A 12,251-nucleotide genomic window follows, 5' to 3' on the forward strand; every position below is an offset into this window, starting at 1 on the left:
CATGATGAGAAGATAATTTCAAGGGCAGACAAAGAGAATCATTACGGTTTCTGCTCGGCCAACCTGAAAGTTAATCCGTATCTCCTGGGGCGAAGTCCCCCACAGCCGTCTGATGTGGTGTCTGAAGAACCATCACCTGGAACCGCACTGGTGGCAGTCAGGAGGAAAATAAATAACAGAGCCTCCTCCTGCCTCGAATGTCATGGCAATAAGATGCAAAGCACCCTTAAAACAAAAAAAAGGAAACCCCGGCCCTCCAAGAGAAGAGCATGAAGTGCAGAAAAAATGGCTCAAATGACAAATTATTTGTGATTCCCTGTCCAGTTTGATGTTTAATGATAAACTGGTATGATTTTAAACTGGTAATTTCATGACAGAAAACCCCAAAGATACAAATTACCTCTGGTCAAAAGTAAATTTAGAATAATATTTTTAGAATTCACAACTACTCCAGATACAGTACTTTTATTACAGAACTTTGCTAGCCCTGTTACAAACAACACAATTGGATTTGGGTCCGAAATGAACACTCTTGTCAAACGTGGGTACATTTTCTGCCTGACTAATACAATTTAGAAGGCCATTTGCTACATCGCAGGTACAGTATTTTCCGCATTATAAGGTGCATTTAAAAGCCATAAATTTGTTAAATGTCGTCCGGAGAACCGCATATAGTGTTCCCCCGCTTATATGCGTTTCAATACTCGCAGATTTTTTTTTTTTTTGTTCAGACACGTGACTCCTCCGGTTCATCACAAAAACTCACGACGCTTCTATGAGACTTTTCTGTCCGAAGGGATGCTGTGGGAATTTCTGAGGAGGGGAGCAAAGAGTACGCCAGCCTTCCTTGCTGACGGCTAAGGAATATTTCCACCAGTTCCTGAGTCACTATAATAAAGTTTGTGCCCCTGCACTGAGAAATGGCATCAGCTGACGATAAGAAGATAATCGCGGAGAATACTGTACTTCATCCAGAGCAGGAGTGAAGAAGATGCCCTCTCGCACTTAACTGATGAAGAGAGAGACACAGAGAGACACTCCTAATGAGGGTTATAAAGTACGCTATGGTATAGTCTATTGCTCTGAATAAAAAGAAAACTCTTAATGTTGAGCAATATTCTTTAACACATGTTTCACACAGCATCAGAAATGTTTCAGAATGGTTTTGTTGAGTACGGATAGGCGAAGGACATTCTTCGACTGCGGGGCTGGGTGGGGGGTTCTCCGTATTCGCGGGTGTCTCTGGTCCACCTGTATTTGGACTCATTCTGGTTGATCTAAGTGATTTCGAGGGGATTTTGGGAAGAATATGGCGCTTTCTCAAAATGTCTGTTTTGGTTAAGAATTGCAAAGAAGGCTGGATGTTATTATGAATACGCTAACACGGCAAAGGTGTCGCAGTGTCAGTAACAGTAATGTTTGTAAGGGGTATTCGAATGTTTTTTACAGGTTGCAAACAAGGTTGGGAGTTATTGTAAATTCGCTTATGCACCTAGCGTTTAGCTGTTTCGGATTGTTTTTTTTTTAACATGTTCCAAATGAGGTTGGGAGTTACATGGATTGTTACCACACTAATGTGACTAACATGTAACGTCTTACAAACAAGTTCTAGAGATACTGTGAACGCTGTTAATAAAGTCGGACTGACTAACGGACATATTTCTGACCCTTTTGTGTTGCTTAGTGCACCTTAGTACAGTTAAGTCGGCCTTAAGTTACCAAAATTGGAAAATAGACCATCAGTTATCAGTCCGCCTTGTAATCCGAAGTGCCCTGTAGTGCGGAAAACATGGTAAATATTCGCACCAAATTTATACGGTTCATCAGTAATCTTTTTAATGGTTTTCTCTTACATCTTTCTGTTGTCCTTAACGCTTGTGCTATCCTAGGCACTTTACCATTGGGAGTGGGGTCATCTGGACCCCACAGACTTTTTTCTTCAATGATTTGTGATCTTCACTGGTTTCCATGGATTACATGAAATCTTTCCACCTTTATCCACCTTTGTCATGGTAGGGAGAACACGTCAATGTAAGGGTGGGGTCATCTGGACCCTACAAGATAGCACATGGGGTATGCAAGCCAGGTACTCAAAGCATTTTTTTAAACATTTTAGCAAATAGAGGACAAGGACTGTGATAAGAAAGAATAAAAAAGTAATTCAACAACATTTTGGAAATTATAAAAATAAATAAATGACCAATAAACCTGTTTTTGCTTATGTTTTAACTATTTGCACTATTTGCATCCAAAATGTGTTTTACAATATTATACTTGGGTGTGTTTGCTTTAAATGATTTTATATTTACTTGATTTTAAGATTTAATGTAGAACTTATGCTTGGTCGGTAATATTTTAAACCGATCTACGTGGCTGGTGAGTTAGAAATCAAATTAAATGTCAGCATTTTTTAGCAGCCAGTTAGGCACTCCGATTGTTTTGAGGCAAATCCACCTTAACACTGAGTGTTTTCAGACAAACCTCCACAGTTCAGCTCCATAAAGACAAAAAAAAAAAAAAAACTGCATCCACTGTTTGGTATAAATATCTTTTGGCAACAAAAAAAAAAAATCCTCTTCACAGCTGACACACTAACACGTTTGGGGAATCTTGGTAAAGCTAAAAATTGTGGTGTGATTCTTTATAGGAGAACAGAAAACCCTTTAGGTGGGACAACCTAACCCCACTCGCTGTGGACTGGTTGGTTTTTCACAGTCTAAAATTCAGAACCAGAGTCGGATCAAAAATTCAAAACCGTAACTTCAAAACATCATGACCAGATATGAAATAGAAATCATCCAAAATATGAAATCTCCTTTAAAAACGCTCAATGTGTGTCCTTAGTGTCATGTCAATATGACCAGCTGTTTGGCACAATTTAAATAAAATTCTTTGAAATAATTTTAATACTCTAAGTGCAATAAACATAAACAGATGTTGGAGAGCCAGATGTGTCTTTTAAACTAAAGCTGCCACAGGCCAGTGGCATTTCGTGCAGGCTACATCAAAACGTGACACCTCATTTCTTTCGCCTCATTGGAGGATTTTGCGACCACGCCGGTTCTCCTAATCAAGAAGAAGCGTGGATGTAGATTACTCCTGCCACCCAGAACAAAGAGTGGAAACAACAGGTAGAGGAAGATGAGGTCGGGAGTCACATGTGCTCATCCTGGGCGGCAAATGCTCTGAACCCCAGAGGCATGACATCCATTTATTCATGACAACTGGCTGAGCGCAGGTAGGGGGGACAACGCCGCAGGTGCAGCACCAGAATAAGAGGAGGATTTTACTCCAGTTGGGTTTCATGGCTGGGCAAAAGCAAAAGTAAAACACCTGAGATTGCTCAGTTACAGAGAAGCTGCGTGAGGTCATTCCATATTAAAATACAGAAAAAAAAATCAATTTTTCTGCGTATGAACTGTTTACCATCTTGAATCTTGTTCAAATCCAGCCTATTTCAAACAGATGTCACTATTTCTTCCTGCTTAGCATAAAAATGACATTACATGGAAATAAACTTTTTCTGACGTGTGCAACGGAAATATGTTTCTGTCTTCAAACTTTTCCATAAATACACCATAAATACATTTTATTTTTCCAGCCATGTCAGTCAACAATTTTCCGCCACTTTTTCACGCTTCTCTTTAAAAAAAAATCCTTTTGGGTTCCTGAAACTTCCACAAGTCTGCCTGTGTGTCCAAAGGGCTAATCAGCAACTACACTTCAGCAGAAGCCATTAGAGAAGCACAATAAAACAGATTTATTTTTTCTTAGCATTTCTTCCACCCGAGTAAAAAAACAAATCAAGGAAGAAATGCTAAAAATTGCATGAAAAATGGTCAGTCATACTGTGTTTTTATATATATATATATATACATTATACACACACACACACATATATATATATATATATATATATATATATATATATATATATATATATATATATATATACTGATGTTCATGAATTATTCTAAAAAATAATCCACTCACTGGAAAATGTCTCCCCATAAAGCAGAAAGAACAAACAAAAAGAAAACATCCAAGCTCCGAATAAACATCAGAGCGGACTGCAGTTCTCAGTTTCAAAGAAATGCCAGAGCTGAGTAACTGGGTTATGTAAAAAACAAAAACAAAAAAACACACACAGTAAGTCATTTATCCTAACTGCTAATTATTCATATGGAGGCAAAAGCAGGTACACACAATCATCAGCGTGTGTGTGGTTTACTTTATTTGTGTGTGTGGAAGAGCAGCTTGGCTTTTCCATATTTCAAACAGCTTGAGCATTACAAAGGACAAGGCCCAACCCAACATGATTGCCTTTAATGTTTCACATAAATCACAGAATTGTGTTTGTGAGAGACAGAGAGGTGGCGAGCAATAGAGGAGGAGGGGGGGGGGGTGCAGCATGGCTATAGAATATTTCAAATTCCTGACACCTCAGATTAAAGCCTCTCATTAGAACACAAATAAAGTCCAAAGACATTCATGCATTCATTTATTAGAGCGATTGGGCTCGCTTCTGAAGGACAGAAGATACGCTGATGCTGCGCTTTTAAAAGCATGTTCTAGAAAAGCGTGTTCAAATCTCTTGAATCTTACTCCAGGCTTTATTTTCACAACTCTATTCCAGGATGCCATCCATAAGTCACTATCCGAGTCCCTGATTGGTTAAAGTTCAACTAGTTTAACTGTCAATGGATGCGCATTTTGTACCTGGCAACCAAAAACATGAAACCTGCGAAATTTGTGAACGCAAGAGTTTTGAACAGGGAAACCCAAAACGGCCATGAACGCATCGCTTAATAGGCATATCATTGGAAGCGGCTGCTTCAATGCAAATTGCCGAGGGCTGTGTGAAGGTAGCTGTAACCCTTGTGCTATCCTTGGCACTTTTACGTTGGGAGTTGGGTCATCTAGACCCACTAGACAGTGCTCTGAACCTTTTTTCTTCAATGATTTGTGAACCTCACTGGTGTCCATGGATTACATGAAATCTTTCCACCTTTATCCACTTTTGTCATGGTAGGGAGAACACGTCAATGTAAGGGTGGGGTCATATAAGATAGCACCAGGGATGTAACCCATTCGTTACAACCAAATCCATGTCCCTGATTGGTCACAGTTCAGCCTGATTTAACTTTAACACATGTTCAATGGCTGCCCGCTTTGGACGTAGTTTATAAAAACTTGTGTCGTTATGCATGGACGTACGAGTTTTAGAAGTCTCAAAATAATATTCAAATAGGCTTTTCATTGGAAGTGGTCGCTTGAACGTGCGTTGACGAGGGTGGTGTGAACGTAGCTTTATAGGGAAAATGTGGCCGTGAAAACCTGTGGGTTTTTTTTTCCTATATCTTCTATATCTTCAACAAAACAAATGGTTACGTATGAGGGGCACATGCTGAGACACAGGCTGGTGAAGAGGGGTCGTCTCTGCCTTTGGAAGAGCTTCAGTCGGTGGATCAGACTGTGACCTAGTTTCAGAGCAACACACTCCATTCTTAATGGGACATTTTGATCATTGCCACTCTCTGTGCGCTCAGGCGGGCTTCCGCCACAGAACTCAAAACACTTCAGTTCAATGCAGCATGGATGTCAAAAGGCCACAATTTTGGGAGAATCCACCTGACTTGTTGAACTGCAACACACCTGAAACTGATGGTACAGGATTCTAGTTGTTACTTCTGATTAATTCGCTCATCAGACACTGTTTTTGTTGTTGTTTTGATTCGCCTTGCCTCCCCGCTCGATTTGCATCCTGATGAGTCTGGACACTGATGTGCTTGAGACACTCAGATGCCAAACTGGAGGAGGAAGGCGGGAAGCGCCGCTGTCTCGTAAAACGTCAGACTTTGAAATACACGTCGGTCCGAGCGCTGCATGCGATTACATCGCAGAAAGGAGACAGCAGAACCGCTGATCCGTGATATACATTCCTTCCAGCATTCAATGGGAGACTGGAGAGGTCTTTCTGTCAATGCAGTGATGAATCCCCAGGGCTAAAAGGGGGAGGAAGAGTGAGGAGGGGTATATCTGTGGATGTATGGAAAGAAAAGAGGGAGGGATTGACAGTAATAGTAAGTAAAGTGAGGATGAGCTAAAGTCCAGGCGAATCGCATCCACAGCGACTGTAGATCATGAGCCGGGTAAGATGAATAGCCAGCACCTTCATCCTTTTAGTGCTGAAGGAGGGTGGCAATCAAAAAAATAAATAAAAATAAAGGACGTGACCAAAAATCCCTCCTAAAACCCGAGTGCGATATCTGAAAAAGAATAATCCGCAAGGAGAATCCTCTGAGTGGAACTTCTGCTGAAAAAAAAGTTCTCAGGCAGGAAGGTGGAGCATAACTAAAGTTACCAAACTCTTCCTTGGCATAAATAAAGCCTTAGTCACATGCACCTGTATAGGTCCTGCAGCTTTTTTGGGTTGTCTGAGCTTGTAGAGGGTCGTCCGCAGGAGCGACTAAATTTTAAAGACCCACTCCGATGAAAATTGTGTGATACATAGTATCTGAAGTGCGTGTACAGTCACTGAGCAGTCTTTGACCTTGTTATTTCGTCCGTGGACAGCCCGTATTCGTCCTTAAGGGCATGTTTGACTAAAGCCCAACAAATCTGAGCAGAGGGGTTTAAATCCTGCTGAGTCACTTGTCAAACTATGATGTGATTTGGCTTTGACTCGTCTCGCATCAGTCCTTGATAGCATCTCATAGAAAGACCCAAATCTCTTGAACATCTCATTCACCCTTTCTTCTACAAGATTTGTGTGAATTAAATCCAAAAACTAGTAAAAATAAAACCTTTAAAATAAAAGAATAAGCAGATTTCTTCTTTTACCATGCTTGGCACATGCCAAGACACTGACGGAATAAGACGGATATATTTTGTGGCTTTAATTTGCTCCCTTTGATGGAAATCAGATGTGTAATTCAACATCAATTGATATTACGTTTGTAATTCAAAGGCAATTTTCCCTCTCTGCCGCGATTGTCTCCGTCCTTGTCCTCTTACTCATATGTTAATATATGTGCACATCAGCAGGTGGGAACTCTGCAAATGGGGAAAGGTCATTTCAGCCAAAGGCCTCTCTTTCATTACATGCTAAGCCTGGTAGGTGAGTGAGCAGACTAGTAATGACTCCAACCAGGGAAGGCAATCCACTTCATTTCCATACACACAGGGGGGAATAAATAGGTTTTCCCATGTGCATTTCTCACTTTTGTCTCTGTAATATCAAGTATTCTATGCATTTCTAATTCATTTTTTCTTCCTTAGATGGAGACATCTATATATTATTCATTACGTGGGACATCAGTTTCATTTGTATCGTTTAGAGCAGCAAAACTGATATGTTTCTCCTGGCTAAAAGTGTTGTTATTAGGATTATTTTTAAACCCCCAAAAGTCAAGACGTATTGAACATTGCTTAGATTGATCAAAGCAATCTGGCTTAGACAGAAAAACATCAAAGTGTTTGAACAACGACAAAAAAGCAAAGAAGAAAAAAAGGTCAAGAAACACGGAGCCAAAGGAATACTATCTGTCCATTGTGCACACATTCATGCAACGACGAACACAATAAAGGCGGCCACCCAAAATGACATGCAAAACGTGTATGTGTTAGGTTGGTGGTAAACTACTTCTGGCCAAGAGTTCATACCGTAGGAGTATTGCAAGACAGATTACAGAAATTCAACCATCCAAGAATTCTATTCGGGTTTATTTCAGAGAACTATAATGACAAAACTTTCTAATCTCCACATCTCTGTTCTTTGTGAGCACGCAAACTCACTGGCATCACTACAAGACTCTGGACTGGAGGCCAGACATACCATCTGAGATTTCAGGTATTTTACATTTTTAGCCAAAATCAAAGACCTGTGTTATTTTCTAGAACAGTTTCTGCACAGCGGCAGGAGTTCATTAGAAATTTGCCTCTGAGTTGTGGGGGGGACTGTTGGCACGGACTAAGCCAGCCCTGACTTCCCATCATCCACTTGATTACACTTTTTCCCTTTGCTCCTGATTCACCATGATTTTAAGTAAGAAATACTCACAAATGCAATTTTATTTCGGATTTTCTGTGTATACATCCTTCATCATCAGACACATTTTTAAAAGACATATTGTGTGTTGTTGTCTAACATATATTATTATACCTTTGATTTTTTTTGTCATTCTCCTCAGTTTAAGGAGGTTGAGGATACCTACATGATGTGTTCAAAGTGTTTTGCAGCAAGACTTAATTTTATCTCTCCTTTCCACATAAAATGGCTTAGCCTTTTCTACATTCTGGGGGAAAACACAGGAGGCACTGAATCTCCTTTTTTGGCAATTTAGTGAATTTCAGACAATCCCTTCCATGGCTGTCATGTAGGTACTTCTGGGTCATTTCACCCAGTCTGAACATCTTTGGGACAAAAAAAAGAAAGAAAAAAGGAAACCAGAATATCTGGGCACCCACAATAAAAACATTCACACTAGAACTGTTTTATACTAATCTCTTTAATATATAAGAAATTTAAGAAATGTTATTGTAATATAGATAAACCAAGAGTCTAGACTGCGTTAGAAACATATTTTCTGGGATAGGTTGTCAAACCCATAAAGATGTATTATTCTAAATAAGACAAATTCTTATAATCAGAAAACAATAGCAAAAGATCATCAGCAAATAAAGGTATAGTCACATACACCCATACAGGGGTTGACCAATATGGGTGCTTCAGATTTCTGGGTTGTCTGAGCCTGTGAAGAGTCGTAGAGAGGATTCTTGCACCTTAAGAGGAGCGCAGGTGTGTCTTGCAGTTCCCTTGAGGCACATGGAAAATGGAACATACGATTGTCGTGTGTGTGGTAGGCGTATCGTGAAGTAGTCATAGGACTAATGTCAGTGTGCCCTTATACCACACTCTGAGCTACGACTAGATTTGGGCTGTCTGTGTAGGAATAAGGTTTACAGGATATGCAAGGAGCACACACCTATTATGTGAACACCACTTGCGGGTAGTCAGCAGAATTCGGGATTACACCCAGATTTGGACACGACACGCGTCCGTGTTTTGTATAAGTGTTTGCTATGACCTAGCATACTTGTAGAAAAAAATATGACTAAAAGTTTTCGGTCACCGGCTTAACAAGAGTTCTTTGACTCTAATATTTTGTCAAGGCTACGTGTGTGCCCTTTGCACCAATTTCACCGACACCCACCCATAGGGGCAGTTCGGACAAATTCATTAGACAATATTTTGTACAGTAGATGGTGTTGTGCCTCAATTAAGCTCGTTTAAAGCTGTTCCATTTGTTGTTGCTACAAGAAACACTAGTGCTGGAGAGGTGGGGATGTGGTTACTTCACAGGGTTTAGTTTGTGTCCGTTAAACTCAAGTGGAAAAAGAAGTGAAGAAAGTGAGAGGAAAAAGCAAGGTTGACTGTGCGTCTGCTGGACATTCCACTGGGGTTGGATCATTAGTAGTCATAGGGCTGTAGGAGCGGAGGGTTCTACTGCTACACTTAATTTGAACTCTTTAATAACACACTTTATGAATTCCGTCCTGTTGCGATGCCCACTGCACGAGACACAGCATGAGAGACATCGGTGGATCTCATTTCAGGCCAACAAGACTTCAGATTCAATTAACTCTGTCGCCCGAAACCACCTCCGTCTTGCACACAGTTGGACACGCACACAAGGCAGCCTCTGCCACTACTCCCTCCCTATGCTTCAAGGTCCATCTTCGAGCTGTAGGATCATTTGAAACCTAATTACTGCCGAGCTGTCTGATGGAGGCCCTGTGCTGTCCAATCACATTTGCATCGAGTGGCCGAAAGCAGGAACAGTGCGGATGGACAACATAAAGGCCCCCCTTTAGCCCTCTAGCAAGTTCTGCATGTTTGCTGAAGTCAGCGAGCACCCACCTCCCCTTTTTTGTCAATCCTGCAATTGTGTAAGAATGCCTAAACCCCCAGAGATGTTGACATCTAAATTTTTTAGAGAACACAATGTTGGCCCCACCTTAACTCAATGTACCCAGGAGTTAAGTTCTTATATTGACTTCATCCATTGTTGCTGTGTGCTGTAGTTATCTCCTCCCCAGCGACTTTTTTCAGTTATATGGCCTCTTGCTGGGAATCTCGGGTGCATAACAGCCAGGATGGGAAAGAGGTGCCACACACTGAGATCAAAAATGACCTCTTTAAAGTCAGTGGGTAATTCGTCAGCTTTTGAACACGGAGGTGATGGGCAGTGCGCCGACAAGTGCGTTTGCACCAAGAAGCTGAGAAAGGTGACCTGCCCTTTATATAGCACAGTCTGAGATGCATTCCTTTCAGCTGTGCAGCCAATTGAAGGTGATATTGAGGCATGACATTGCACTTGGTGAGACTGTAAAAGGCTGACAAGGTTCAACCTGAAATTATAGCTGAAATACACATCAGTCTTCTTCTTCCACTTTTGGCTTCTCCCATCAGGGGTCGCCACAGCGAACGAGTCGCATGGTAAATTTGGCAATGTTTTACGCCGGATGCCCTTCCTGACGCAACCTTCTCAAACCGGGCTTGGAACCGGCAGAGGTAGAGAAGGGAACAGGGAGCAGCCCGGAGTCGAACCTGGGTTTCACGGACGGAAGGCGCCGCAAACCAGCACGAGCTAAACTGGCTCTAGTTTAGCTGAAATACACATCAGTAACAAAGGAAATTTGTGGATGATGGTAGTGGGCCACACTACAAGATTGTGTTGTTTTAGGTTTAATGTCTTAAGCTTGTAGTATAATTTAGAAACCTGACCCCATCGTCCATTCCAAGAAGTTGGAGCTTGTCACCACTAGAGACTGCTTTAAAGAAAGGACTTACTATTAGTATTACTTACTATTATTTGTAATATAAAAAAGAGAACCAATGCACTAAAAATAAAATGACAAAACGTTTTTTGACGTTGTTTTTGCTTTCAATGCTAATTTCTTCATTTTCTTTCTTTTTATTATTATTTTTTAAACTTCAGAGCTGAAGGCCTCTTGTGTTGGACATATTTTACTGTTACAATAGGGATTTTTAGACAAACAAAGTTTATATTTTTATAAATCCCTTTTTGTATTTGAGGCTAAGGCTTATTTATAATATTTATGTTTATACGCATTCCTTGTTGGACCGGACAGAAGAAAAGAAGAAGAGAGAGGGTGTAGGATGTTAGAGATGGGGGGGGGGGTTAAGGGGTTAAGATAGGAAGGATAGAGGGGGTGGGGAAGCAGGGGATAATACAGAGTCATAACACAAGAGTGTCACAGGTATACTGCATGACTTAGTTCTCACATACACACATATACACATCAACAAATAGTCTGCACACAGCTATTTGCAGGATCTAAGTATATTCATACATTGATGATAGTAGACTTGTCTCACAGGCGCACCGATTGTAATTTACTTATGCACACAGACAGATACACACAGAATTTGCATAACCATAATTTTTGGAGAGGGTTGCAAAAACATTACCCATGCCCAATCAAACAATTACATACAAATCATTTCTTAAGGTTCTATTCACGACAACGGTGAGCTGTCCAAGATGTACGCCAGCCTTCACCCAACAGTAGCTGGGATAGGCTCCAGCAACCCAGTATCCTGGATAGATGAACAAATAAATGTCTGTGCGTGTGTGTGTGTGTGGGGGGGGGTACTTTCTGAATCTATTATTTTTATTCTTTTTCTGATTTGTTTTATAGAATTAGGAAAATGTTTACTGTATTTTCCACACTGGTTGCTCAAATGCGCTCATTTGAGCCTCTATGTGAACATAGCATTAAACTAAACAAGCTGTTTATTACCAATACATGCTTGAGTGAGTCATATGTGTTATTCTAGGTCAAAATCAAGGTTTTGTATTTTATTCATTATTAAAGAAAGAGTTTATGGAAGAAATTATAGTTTTTCTTTGATACATTCAAGCAGTAAACTGTTGGAATAGGTTTGTTTTTCAGAGAGCTCTTTCATTTATTGAAACAATACTGTTACACGTGTTTTTCAAGAAAGGAAAAACATTGTTCAAAGCTGGACCTTGCATTTTTCTTTTAACACCTTCGCCCAGACATTACGATAAGCGAGGCAACAGGAAATTTAGCGCAATTATCTTTTTCTCGCAGATCACATTCAGCAGATGTCAGGGTCCACATGCAGAGGCGTGTAATTACTGCGCTGAATTCACATGCGTTTCAGCGTGAGTGTGTGTTTCAGCAGAGGGAAGTGGAAG

At 40.6% G+C, this 12,251-nt stretch overlaps 1 protein-coding gene across 2 annotated transcripts in view; it reads right to left on the bottom strand.

Moving 5' to 3' along the window:
- Window positions 1-12,251, bottom strand: part of LOC101161760 (partitioning defective 3 homolog) — a 409,769-nt gene that overhangs the window by 124,562 nt on the left and 272,956 nt on the right. The window lies entirely within an intron of this gene.

The sequence above is a fragment of the Oryzias latipes genome, chromosome 20 (genome assembly GCF_053564925.1).
Source record: "Oryzias latipes strain Hd-rR chromosome 20, Olatipes_Hd-rR_3.1".
Classification (NCBI taxonomy): domain Eukaryota; kingdom Metazoa; phylum Chordata; class Actinopteri; order Beloniformes; family Adrianichthyidae; genus Oryzias; species Oryzias latipes.